This window comes from Nycticebus coucang, chromosome 11 (assembly GCF_027406575.1).
Source record: "Nycticebus coucang isolate mNycCou1 chromosome 11, mNycCou1.pri, whole genome shotgun sequence".
Lineage (NCBI taxonomy): Eukaryota > Metazoa > Chordata > Mammalia > Primates > Lorisidae > Nycticebus > Nycticebus coucang.
Window position 1 is genome coordinate 35,897,987 of NC_069790.1, and position 12,512 is coordinate 35,910,498.

The following is a 12,512-nucleotide window of genomic DNA, read 5'->3' on the forward strand; positions in this document are numbered from 1 at the left end:
CTGGATACCTACTTTTGAAAAACAGAGAGAGAGTGCATCAACAAACTCATGAACCATCTTATGGAATTGGAAAAAGAAGAACAATCTAATCTCAAACCCAGCAGAAGAAAAGAAATAACCAAAGTTAAATCAAACATTAATGAAATTGAGAACAAATGAATCATTAAAAAAATTAATAGAACAGGGCGGCGCCTGTGGCTCAGTCGGTGAGGCGCCAGCCCCATATACTGAGGGTGGTGGGTTCAAACCTGGCCCCAGCCAAACTGCAACCAAAAAATAGCCGGGCGAGGTGGCGGGTGCCTGTAGTCCCAGCTACTCCGGAGGCTGAGGCAAAAGAATTGCTTAAGCCCAGGAGTTGGAGGTTGCTGTGAGCTGTGTGAGGCCACGGCATTCTACCGAGGGCCATAAAGTGAGACTCTGTCTCTACAAAAAAAAAAAAAGAAAAAGAAAATAACCATGCTGGGTTGAAGAATACACATAAAAAGTACATATTATATCACTTCATTTATATAACATGAAAATGCAAAATAATCTTTAGTGACAGAAAGCAAATCTGACTGGGACATGGGTGGGAGACGGGGAGAAGCAAGAAGGAAGGGTTAAAAAGAGGCACGAGGAAGCATTTTGGGTGATGGATGTGTTCGTTATCTTGATTGTGGTGATGGTCTGGGTGCAAAAATGATCAAATTGTACATTTTAAATTAGTGCAATTTTATTTTATGTCTATTATACCTCAATAAATCTATTTTGAAAAAACCTAGTAAGTCATGGAGGATTTTGTACATATCAGGAATAAGTCCTCGTTATTTGAACTACCTTAGTACTTTTTAAAAAGCGTGTGAAAATTTAGCAGATTTAAGCTAGTAGTAATTAACAGATTTAAGCTGGTAGTAAGCTTGAAGACATTAGAGAACTTTTTAAAAAGAGTTTTAGGTTTTGATTACCACAGTAGAATCCTGAGCTTTGGAAATCTTTATCCATATGACAGGCAAAAATGATTTTTCCGTGTTATTTTAAAAATTCTTAATGAGACTGAGCATCTTTTCACTTGTTTATTGGCCATATGTATTTTTTCTTTTGTGAATTGCTTGTTTATGTCTTTGTTCATTTCTTTGGATTTCTTTCTTTCTTTTTTTTTGAGACAGTCTCAAGCTGTCACCCTGGGTAGAGTGCTGTGGTTGCACAGCTCACTGCAACCTCAAACTCTTGGGCTTAAGTGATTCTCTTGCCTCAGCCTCCCAAGTGGTCATCTAGCAAAATAGTTCATTACTTTTATTACTGCATACCATAATAAAATGGTAGGTACAGGCACCCGCCACAATACCCAGCTATTTTTTGTTTGTAGTTGTCATTGCTGTTTAGCAGGCCTGGGCTGGATTTGAACCCGCCAGCTCTGGTGTATGTGGCTGGTGCCCTAGCTGCTGAGCCACAGGCACCAAGCCTGGATTTCTTTTTCTTATTGATTTGTAAGCATTCTCTGTTGAAACAAATTTTAGGCAAATTTCATGTAAGATAATATATATGTAAAAATGTTCAGTAAGTCTTTGAAGGTGCAGGATGAGGTGTCCAAGGAAAAGAAAACAAATGAGTAAATGCAGATTAGTGAATCATTGCTCAAGGAAGCAAAGAAGTGTTGAGGGTGACCTGGAAAAACATGTCCTCATTTGACCCTCACTAGCCACACTTCCTTTTACCATCCAATTTAACATGTTGTGCTTGACTGCAGGAAATCCAATCTTTTTCGCGTTTTTCTTTCCAAGTATATTCAATTAGCTCCAAGGGTACTGATTCATGTCCAAGTGTCTGTCCTTCTAGCTATTATTTTCTTTCTTAGCAAATCCAAAACTCAGTGTGTCCTCTTGAGGCTAAAGGACTCCACAGAGCTGCTCTGATGCTGTCACTTCAGAATGTGCTGCTGATTCAGTGTTGACCTAGATGCCTGGTACACTGAGCAGTCTGAAGACATGCCCTGATCAGGCCACGCTCCTGTTGCCCAGTGACCATTCACGCTGTGTCTACTATTGCTGAAGCTGGAGCTCAGGGTTGCTGTTAAATAGGGCAAGCCAAATAGCTCTGGCTCAGGCTGGGCCATATGCTCTAATTATTGCCATTAGGATGTTGCAAATCTGAGCATAGACTATGGTCATTCTTCATTGTGTGAAAGAGGGACATACAATTGTAGTCCAATGTGATCACCAAAAATGGCCCACCCTTACCACCTTCAAACCCTTATGATTCACACAGGCACTTCCCTGGGCACTCAGCCTGCCTTTAGGATAGCTGTGTTGAGTGCATTACCTCTTTATTATTTGAACTACTTTAGTACAAAGCATCTAAAGATTTAGCAGGTGCACCAATGGATCCAGATTTGAGGTTCACTTTTCTTAGCTTTTCTCTTAGCCTATCTTTTCTCATCTTCATAGTAAATGATCTCCCAGGGATCTTGTTGCACTTTCTTGTTGCCTAATTTGGGTTAGGCCACCTAAGTCCATCAAACGAATTTTATTCATTTGAACTTGACAGAGAAAGAGACAAATTATCACTTCTATTCCCCACTAAGAGTATCTTCATGTGTTGAAGGCTCTAACATAACTTAAGGCCTAGAAGCATCTAAGTTTCCAATGACAGTGGATAGATATGTTTGGGTGTGGAAGAAATTGTCTGGTGCTATTAAAATATTCTGTTGGCTTGGTGCCTGTGGCTCAGGCAGCTAGGGCGCCAGCCACATACACTGGAGGTGGCAGGTTTGAGTCCAGCCCAGGCCTGCCAAACAGCAATGTCAACTACAGCCAAAAAATAGCTGGGCGTTGTGGCGGGTACCTATAGTCTCACCTACTTGGGAGGCTGAGGCAGGAGAATTGCTTAAGCCCAAAGAGTTTAAAGTTGCTGTGAGCTATGATGTCACGGCACTCTACCGAGGGCGACATAGTGAGACTCTGTCTCAAAAAAAAAAAAAAAAAAAAGTAAAATAAAATATTCTGTTGCATCACAAAAGCACCTGCTCTCACTCTCTTCACCAGGCAGAGGTAACCTAAGTGTGGAATCTCCAGCAGAGATGGATTTTCTGTGACATTAGTGAAGTTATTTCTTGCCCCAACTCAGTGATAGGAGAGGGCCCTTACAATGTGTTCATGAGCTCACATATTTTTGTAAAATTTGCAAAAGCAAGATATTTTATATTCTTTGCATTAAAGACGTTCTCTCCCCTAAATTATATAAACTTTAGACTCCACAAACCTGGATCCATCCCTGATTCCTAGAAAAATGTTATGAAAAGTTTTTTTGTTTGTTTGTTTTAACTACAAGGCAAGGTGGCATAAAAAAAATCCAGCCAACCTGATTCCATCCCTGCTCCCACTTCTTACTAGCTGTGTAATGCAAGGCATGTCATTTAACCTATCTGAACCTGAGGTTCCCCAGCTGGAAACTGAAGATAATAATGTATATTGTGGGAATCTAGTACCTAGTATGCTGCTTGGTACATAGTATTATAAAAAAAATTGCGTTTCTGTTAAGTGTAAAACATCTCTCTTGGTGGGATGGAAACTTATTTCCCAAGTTTCTTATGTATGTATCTATTTATTCTCACACTCTACCTAGACCTGATCAAGCAGAACCTTGAACATGAAGGAAGAAGAAGCCGGAAGATCTGGGCTCGGTTCTGAACTCTTTACTGAGTAATTCACTTCCCATGCACTATTTTCTTCTTGTTCATCTCAAATATGAGGTTTTTCTAGGTGATTAGATTACCTGGCCTTTCCTAACATTACATTTAAAACAATTCATATGTAGGCAAGAAGGCTAGAAAATGTCTTTCACAATCATGCACTTTTGATCTGAATCTCAAAGAGAAAGTCTGACATTTGAAAGTACGATAGGAGGGGTCAACATTCTTTCTGAGGTCTTTGCAAAGGGCCAACGTGTGTGTCTTCAACCCATGTGCCTGTATGTCAATTCAAGTGGGCATAACCAGGAATGTGATGGTTCTTTATCTTTCTAATTAAAGTGCCAAACATTTTTCTTCCAAATTATTCTCATTCTTAAGTTGAAAACAAAGTATAATTCAGTCACATCCTCAGTTTAAAAGATGTGAATTATATACATAGGTGCCTTAATGAAGACAACTTGGGAATGAAGGGTAATACTGTATTTCAAGTACACTCGGGAATTATTTGGAACAGAGAGGAAACTCAAGGAAGTTAATATATTCCTTATAATTGCTTAATTGGTTGTTTGCTGGTGGGCCACACACTAATTCACTATAACCATAACTTATAATTGACATGCTATTTTAGTTAAAGAAGACAGCATGACTGTGAATCCTTCTATGAAAGGATTTCAGTCCAAGTGTTCAGCTCTGCCCAAGATTTGCTAGACTGTAAGTGTTGACTCTGGATCTCCCAAGTACTTAAAATAGGTACAGAATATCTTGCAGCCATTTTGATTCAAGCATATAAATATTTATGCAAAGCTCTAAGCTAGGCGAGGTGCTGTAATTGATTACAAATGAAATATTTTCTTATTATGCAAGTTAGCAAACTATTTTGCTTCCTTCTATTAACTTTGCTGTTCAAAGTCATTTGTTACTATCTTAATAAAAAGAATTAGTATCTATTGCCATCAACTACCTGACAAAGCAGGCATTTAAATGTTGATTATATCAAATAGCTAAGTGAGAGGGAATTTGGATGCAGAAGATACAATTCCTACTCTGGAGTAGTTTCCAAAATTGGTGCCAGAAACCCAGTTGAGTGAATCGGGCAGTGCTTATTCTCTAAGAGGGAAACGGCACCTAAGGCAGACCAAAAATAGTGTCCAGAGTAATAAAACAGATACCAGAGGGCAAGTGCACACGGTGCACTAAGTACTGCAATAAACAGTACATATTAGTTATCTCATTTAATGAGAATGATGAAATATGATGTAGAGAATACTACCATCCTCATTTTACTGACAATGAAACTGAGGTTTTGACAGATTAAGAGATTTGCCTTAGAGTACAGAAATACGAAGTGCAAGCAGTCTGACCCCAGAATCTCACACTAGTACCCCATCGCACTGACCCTGAATAGAGGGGTTGGTATGTCTCCAATATTATCAGGCACCATCCACCGAGCAAGTCTGGGTCCCTCAGTGTAATTGGGTCTTATGTGACCACCCTATTATGTGACTTCTCTGGTCCCCCTACACCCGTCCCTCCCTGCCTATGCTCCCAGCACTGACTTGAGACCACAGTGTAACTTCTTTTGCCTGCCCCTGGTTGAGAACTCAGGACCCCAGCTTAGCTTTCAGCTCCTGCCTATTTTGTTGCTACCCATGCCTGCTTAATCCGTGTTGATCCAGGACATTCAGTCAACAGTCTTATTTATTTATTTAGTCTTACTCTGCTGCCCAGGCTAAAGTGGTGTGGCATCAGCCTAGCTCCCAGCAACCTCAAACTCCTGGGTTCAAGCAAGCCTCCTGCCTCAGTCTCTGGGACTACAGGTGTGCACTGTGATGCCTGGATAATTTTTCTATTTTTTTAGTAGAGACAGGGTCTCCCTCTTGCTCAGGCTGGTCTCAAACTCCTGAACTCAAGCAATCCTCCTGCCATGGCCTCCCAGAGTGCTAGGATTATAGGTGTGAGCCTCATGCCTACCCAACAATTATTATATAATATCTACTATGTACTGAGTGATAAGCAAGATATTTGGAATGGGTGGGGGAGTGTGGGGAAAATATCATATAAATAAAAATACGATAAGAGCTTTAGTCTGGGTATATCCAAAGCATTGAGGAACCTGAAGCCCTGGGGCCTTGGAGAAAGTCTTTGCTAAAAGATCATGGTTTCAAAGGATGAATAGCAGTTTTCCTGGAAGAAACCATAGTCTATATCCCGGGGTGCATGCCTCCCATTCTCCAGGCCAACTCAAGCAGTTAAAGATGTGAAACATAAAAATATTAGACCCTTCAATCTCTCACAAGCCTTCTTGGCAAGTTCTCTCACTTGAGGACCCAGGTCACGGAAGGGCTAAGTAAGAGTGAGAGACCTTGAGCTTCTCCCCATGTAAGACAGAGCTTTCAGAGTGTTAATTTATAAGTTGAAGGGGGGTTGGGTGACTGGCATTAACCACAGGAGTCACGCTAGTAGGCCCCATTAACCTTAATTTTATTAGAGACAGGATCTCACTCTGTCACTCAGGCTAGAAGGCAGTAATGTGATAGCTCACTGCAGCCTCTAACTCGTGGGCTCAGTTGCTCAAGTGCTCCAGCCTTCTGAGTAACTAAGACGACAGGCATGTATGTGTGTATGGCTATGCCCAGCTAATCCTTTTAGAAAATACTTGTAGGAAGAGATTTTGCCATGTTGCCCAGGCTGGTCTTGAACTCTTGGCCTCAAGGGATCCTCCTGCCTCAGCCTCCCATAGTGTTGGGATTATAGGTGTGAATCACCATGCTCATAATTTATATGTCCCACCACCCACTTTTCCACCTACTCTTCCTTCCCTTTCCATCTCCCTTTCCCTGTGTCAAGGAGATGATGACTCTGAGGGACTTAAGACCAACCCAGTTCTTTGGTAAGTCACAGCCTTGATCAAGAGAAATCTGTCTCTAGTCTCTGCATCAACTTCTGCCTTTCCATGCCTAGGGGTGTTTAGAACAGAAAGTGAGGTTCCCATCTACCAACTTCCCCCCACACACACACATGCTTAGAGAACAAGACTGTGTGAGTCTTTTAGCTTGCTTTTCAAGTGATGAATAAGTGAGCTGTATGTACAGTTTACAATTAGCCTTAACATTAGCCCTTCTTTTTTTTTTTTTTGTGCGTGATGTAATTTCTTTTTTTTTTTTTTTTTTTTTTTATTGTTGGGGATTCATTGAGGGTACAATAAGCCAGTTACACTGATTGCAATTGTTAGGTAAAGTCCCTCTTGCAATCATGTCTTGCCCCCATAAAATGTGACACACACTAAGGCCCCACCCTCCTCCCTCCATCCCTCTTTCTGCTTCCCCCCCATAACCTTAATTGTCATTAATTATCCTCATATCAAGATTGAGTACATAGGATTCATGCTGTTTATTGCAGCTCAATTTACCATTGCCAAAATGTGGAAACAGCCTAAATGCCCACCAACCCAGGAATGGATTAACAAGCATCACAAAAATGGAGAAACATTAGCCCTTCTATTAGCTAAAGGCAAATGTACTTGACATACATATATATAACCTGCTTTCTCCTTCTTCCTTATCTTTCACCACTTTCTGGTCTCTGGCTTTTCCTGTCAATGCTCCAGCCAGTTGAGCTATCATCATCAAGCCTCCTAACCCACAGTGCTATTTTGACTTCTGGGTCTTGGAATCTGCTGTTTGCTTGGCCAGCTAGCTCTACTTGTTCATCAGGTCTAATCTCAGATGTTTCTTCTTTCAGGAAGTCTTCCTTGGTTTTACCTCCAACAAACTCTGAGTGCTTCCCTATCTGAACACTTAACTAGTGTTTTCCTTGTCTGTTCACTCATCAGTCTTTCCCCTTGGGATAGCTGTAATTTTAACACCTAGTACAGTGCCTGGCACAGACTAGATGCTTGAAAAACATATGTTGAAGGAGTGAATTAATTTGTTAATCTTGTTTTACTTTTTTTTTTTATTAAATCATAGCTGTGTACATTGATATGATCATGGGGCATTATTCACTAGCTAATCTTGTTTTACTTCATAGGTCAAATTGGCTGGAGGAGCATGTAGTTTTTCTAGATTTATTTCCAATGAGCGTTAATATCCTTGTTCAACTCTTCTGAAGCATCCATTTGCCATCCCTCTGCCCCTCCCCACCATTTTAAGGACAATTGAGTTCTCCTGAATTTATCCAGAATTTATTGTTATCCCTCCTCATTGTTCTCCCTTTCTCCTGCAAACACACACATCAGAATGCGCTGGTTTAGTCCTGGAAATTCTGCTTACCCCCTCTCCTTTCTCACTAGGTACGTGCAGACCAGACAGTCTAGGTAATTCCTTACAGCTTTTCTAGACATACCTTCTACCCTCTTCCCCTCCACATTTCCACCTACCTTCCGCAATCTCCAGACTCCATAAATGTTTCCAACAGTAGATAAAACAATGAGTTTCTGAATTTCCAAATAGGTTCAGCACAATTCCCAAGTATTTCATTGCTGTACCAACATTCGAGATTTGTTGGGAAAGAGCTCATAATTATGAGAAATGGTTCAAAAAGACATCCTTTGCACATGGAAAGATGGCCAAACATAATGAAAATACACAGAAAAACTGGAAACCAAAGTATAAACCAAATTGCTAACATTAGTTATATTTAGGGATAAGAAATAATTGAACATAAATAAAAAGGCAAAAATATTTCTATAACCTCTCAACACGGGCTCTTCTTATGTTAAGTTTTACCATCTAATTCTAGGAAAACAAGGCGTAGCAAAAAAAGGAAGTACAAGTATTGCAAAGTTCTTTGGGAAAAGCCCCTTGGCCCATTTTTGTTGGCACAGAGCTTTGGGATTTTTTTATGTGAAGATTTTGGTATTTTATTTTATTTTATTTTTTTGAGGCAGAGTCTCACTATGTCGCCCTTGGTAGAGTGCAGTGGCATCACAGCTCACAGAAACCTCAAACTCCTGGACTTAAGCGATTCCCTTGCCTCAGACTCCCAAGTAGCTGGGACTACAGGTGCCTACCACAATGCCCAGCTATTTTTTTGTTGTTGTTGCAGTTGTCATTGTTGTTTTAGCTGGCCCAGGCCAGGTTCGAAACCGCCAGCCTGGGTGTATATGGCTGGCGCCCTACCCACTGAGCTATGGGCACTGCCAAGATAATGGTATTTTATTATAGTAAGATTGATTAGACTGATGTCCCTAAAAGGGCCAATCAAGGTCATTTGTTGCGTCTATTTGCTGTGTCTGTCCTTTATGGTGCCAGACAGCTGATGAAGGTCAAAAAGGAAGGCCCAGGTAACTGCTGTGAACAAAAATCTCTCTTGGCCCCAACCATGAAAGCACCAAAATGATCAAGAAAGCAGTTTTCTGGGGGTAAATGTTAGGGTGGCTCCCTCCTTTCTGCAGACAGGCTAGGAGGTAAGAAGGAAGAGCTATGAGTCGAGTACATGTGAACTTGATAGTCTTTATGGACCTAAGGGCAAGTAGGTATCTCCAACAATGCCTGGCACAGTACAGAGCTTTAAAAGCAAAATCCTTGAACAAAGTTACCTGTTACAATGTGTTATGGTTTTATATAAATCATTAAGAGAGGGAACTGGGAGTTAGACAAAAGAATTGGTTTTCTCCAGTGCTTACATACCTATGTATACAAATGTGTGCAGTTAGCAAAAGAAAGCATTGTTATTGAGATACAGACCTGGCTAACATCCTCCACAGCAAAAAAAATAACATCTTTGTGTTTAATGTCTTTAAAGGCTATAAAGCATACCACCTGATCAAATCCTTCAGGGTAACCCGTGGCACCACTGCCCCCTTTATCAGCTGTGGGTTGTTAGTCCATGCAAATATGCTTTGGAAACAAAGTATCACTGTCCATTAGAATAAGATGGGGGGTAAACAGGGACTGTATGGCTCAACTCTGTTTGCCGTCTGGGGAGCCTCCCAGTACTAACCTTGGAAGTTTTCCAAATTTATCTTTGCAAGGGAGCTAGTATTTTCTTATATCTCAATTGCTAGTATTGTGTATAAAGTACGAATAAATAGGCTCTAGGAGTTATGTCTAAGGATTCAACCATGACTTTTAGTATTTGGAATGTGTGATATCTGTTTCTGGCTGCTCAGAAGGAACCTCTTCTGCTTACCAGCTTGCCCCCACTCAGTTCTATGTAGGCAGAATGACCATTCTTTTTCTAGTTGCCTTCACATCTGATGCTGCTTTTCTTAAATGCAAGAATCAAAGAATTTTGTAAAGCCAGGACCGAGAGAAATTTTGTCAGCAGAGATTTTCCCCTCTACTTACCTTTGTGTCCCTTGTTCTAACATAGAGCCTGGCACATAGTAGGCATTCAGTAAATGAAATGAGCACATACAAACTAGACTATAAACGCTGCTTGCAGATGAAGTTTACCTAGTGCTGAAATGTGATAATATTAGATAAGGAAGCTTGTGAATTGCTTATTCAGATTTCAGTATCCTTTTGAAAAGTAGCGTAAGGGAGTACTGTGTAACTTCACCTTTATATTTTTCACTATGCTTCATCTTTTCTAAATTTCTCCATCCTCCTGAATTTGTGTGGATAAATTCCCAAAATTTGTCTCTTGTAGATACTTTGAAAGAGGTGGTACTTTAAATGTGTTGCCAAATTGGGGTGGTTTGTGATTTTTAAAAGGTGATTTCTCTTCTTTGTGGCAATATTAACTTTTCAGTTACCAGAAATGAATGTAGCACTTCATTACTTCGCATTCATTGCTACCTACTTGCTTCAGACCGCGGGGAAGAAGCCATTAAACTGATATACATGTACAATAATCTTAGTTGATGGACACTTTAGTGTTCTCTCAAAATGTGTAAAAGCATTGAAGTTGGGCCAGGTGTGCTGGCTCACACCTGTAATCCTAGCACTCTGGGAGGCCAGGAGGAGGATTACTTCAGGTCAAGAGTTCAAGACCAGCCACAGGTGGCTCAGCCCCTGTAGCTCAGTGGCTAGGGCACCAGCCACATACACCGAAGCTAGTGGATTCCAACCCAGCTTGGGCCTGCCAGACAACCACAACTATAACCAAAAAATAGCTGGGCATTGTGGTGGGCACCTATACTTCCAGCTACTTGGGAGGCTGAGGCAAGAGATTCACTTAAGCCCAAGAGTTGGAGGTTGCTGTGAGCTGTGATGGCATGGAACTCTACCGAGGGGAACAGTGAGACTCTGTCTTAAATAAATAAATAAATAAATAGACCATCCTGAGGAAGAGTGAGACCCTGTCTCTACTAAAAAATAATTTTCAAAAAGCATTTAGGGTCAAGATGCCATAAGGTGCCTCTGTAGGGTTTTGATACATCATCAAAGGCATCGTTTTTCCAAAATGGTTTGTCAGATATCTCTTTATCTTTGTTCTGTAAACATGCTGTGGCCCAACAGACATTTTGCTGCTGCTACAAAGCCCACAAAGAAAACAAAAAAAGGTGCTAAAGACAAAGCATAAGATGAAAAGAAAGATTATGTAGAAAAAATAAAGTCATACTCTTTCGTGGAAGGTGAACCTGAGGATGATGTCTATTTAAAACGTTTATACCCAAGGGAGATATATGAGGTGGAGAAAGCTATTCCCTTCCTTAAGAAATTTAAATTTCTTGACTTTACTAATCAAAGGCAAGGTGTTTATCTTGACAGAAAAAAGTGGAACCATTTGCCAGTGTTGTCAGGTTACCATACCCATTCTTGTCAGAAATCAGGAAAGTTGCCGTATTTACAGAAGAAGTTAAAATAGCAGAAGAAAGTGGAGCTGCTTTTGCAGGAGGAAGTGATCTGTTTCAGAAGATTTTGGATGATGAAATTTATGTAGACTTTTATGTAGCTTCACCCATTAAAGAAGAAACTGAAAAAAAAAGATTTCCAAAGCTTAGTTGAAATTCTGTTGGTTGTGATATCCCCAAAATGCTCGAACTATTTCAATATGGATTTGACTTAAGGTAGATGAAGAAAGGGAGAACTTTCTGAAGACCAAAATAGCAGCATTGAATATGCCAAGTGACCAGATAATTGCCAATCTGCAAGCAGTTATTAATGAAGTTTATAAGCATAGACCACTGAGTTTGGGTCCCTTTGTGATACGTGCTTTCCTTCCTTCTTCAACAAGTGAAGGTTTGTTACTAAAGTTGGATCCATGTTTGCCTAAAGAAGTAAAAAACCAAAGAAAGTAACAAAGAAGCTGCCTAGATGTGTTGAATTTTGAAATTATTTTTAGTGGAAAAGAAGCAACAGAGAAAATTATAAAACTGCATAATTTCAATGTTTGGTTTCTTATTGTCTTATTATTTCTTGACCATCATACCTGAAAGTGAATTTTAACACTGAAAAGTCTTAACAACAATTTCAAGAATAAGAAAATAAAATTTTCCCTATATCTGAAAAAAAAAGGTATACTTTTTACCTGATAATTTGTGATGTAGTTTTAGGAAGAATCTTATTGTCATACAGTGGCATTTAACTATTTTGTGTGTGCATGTGTGTGTGTGACAGAGAGAGAGAGAGAGAGAGAGAGAGAGATTTTAAGCATTTGATTGTCTTTGAGAAACGATCTGATTGGTAGAGAGAAATTAATCCCAGGTCACAGGAGCTCTGTGCTGAGGCACAACCAGTCTGCCACTCTGCTCCCTGGCACCTTAGAAGAAGGCTAAGAGGATGCCTGAGTCCTCTAACTCGGATTTGGCTATATTCAATGCTGACAGGCAGCTTTTAGATCTGAAACTCTGGCGTTAGTCATCATTCCATTATTCTGGGTGGGGCAGGATGCAATTTAGTTCTCACAAAAACTGCAACTAAGGAGAGTCTAATAAAGCAAAGTCTTTAAAATCATG

The 12,512-nt window shown here is 40.2% G+C and overlaps 1 pseudogene; it reads left to right on the forward strand.

Moving 5' to 3' along the window:
• Positions 1 to 10,966: 10,966 nt before the first annotated feature.
• Positions 10,967 to 11,990, forward strand: LOC128598296 (39S ribosomal protein L1, mitochondrial-like; annotated as a pseudogene).
• Positions 11,991 to 12,512: the final 522 nt, after the last annotated feature.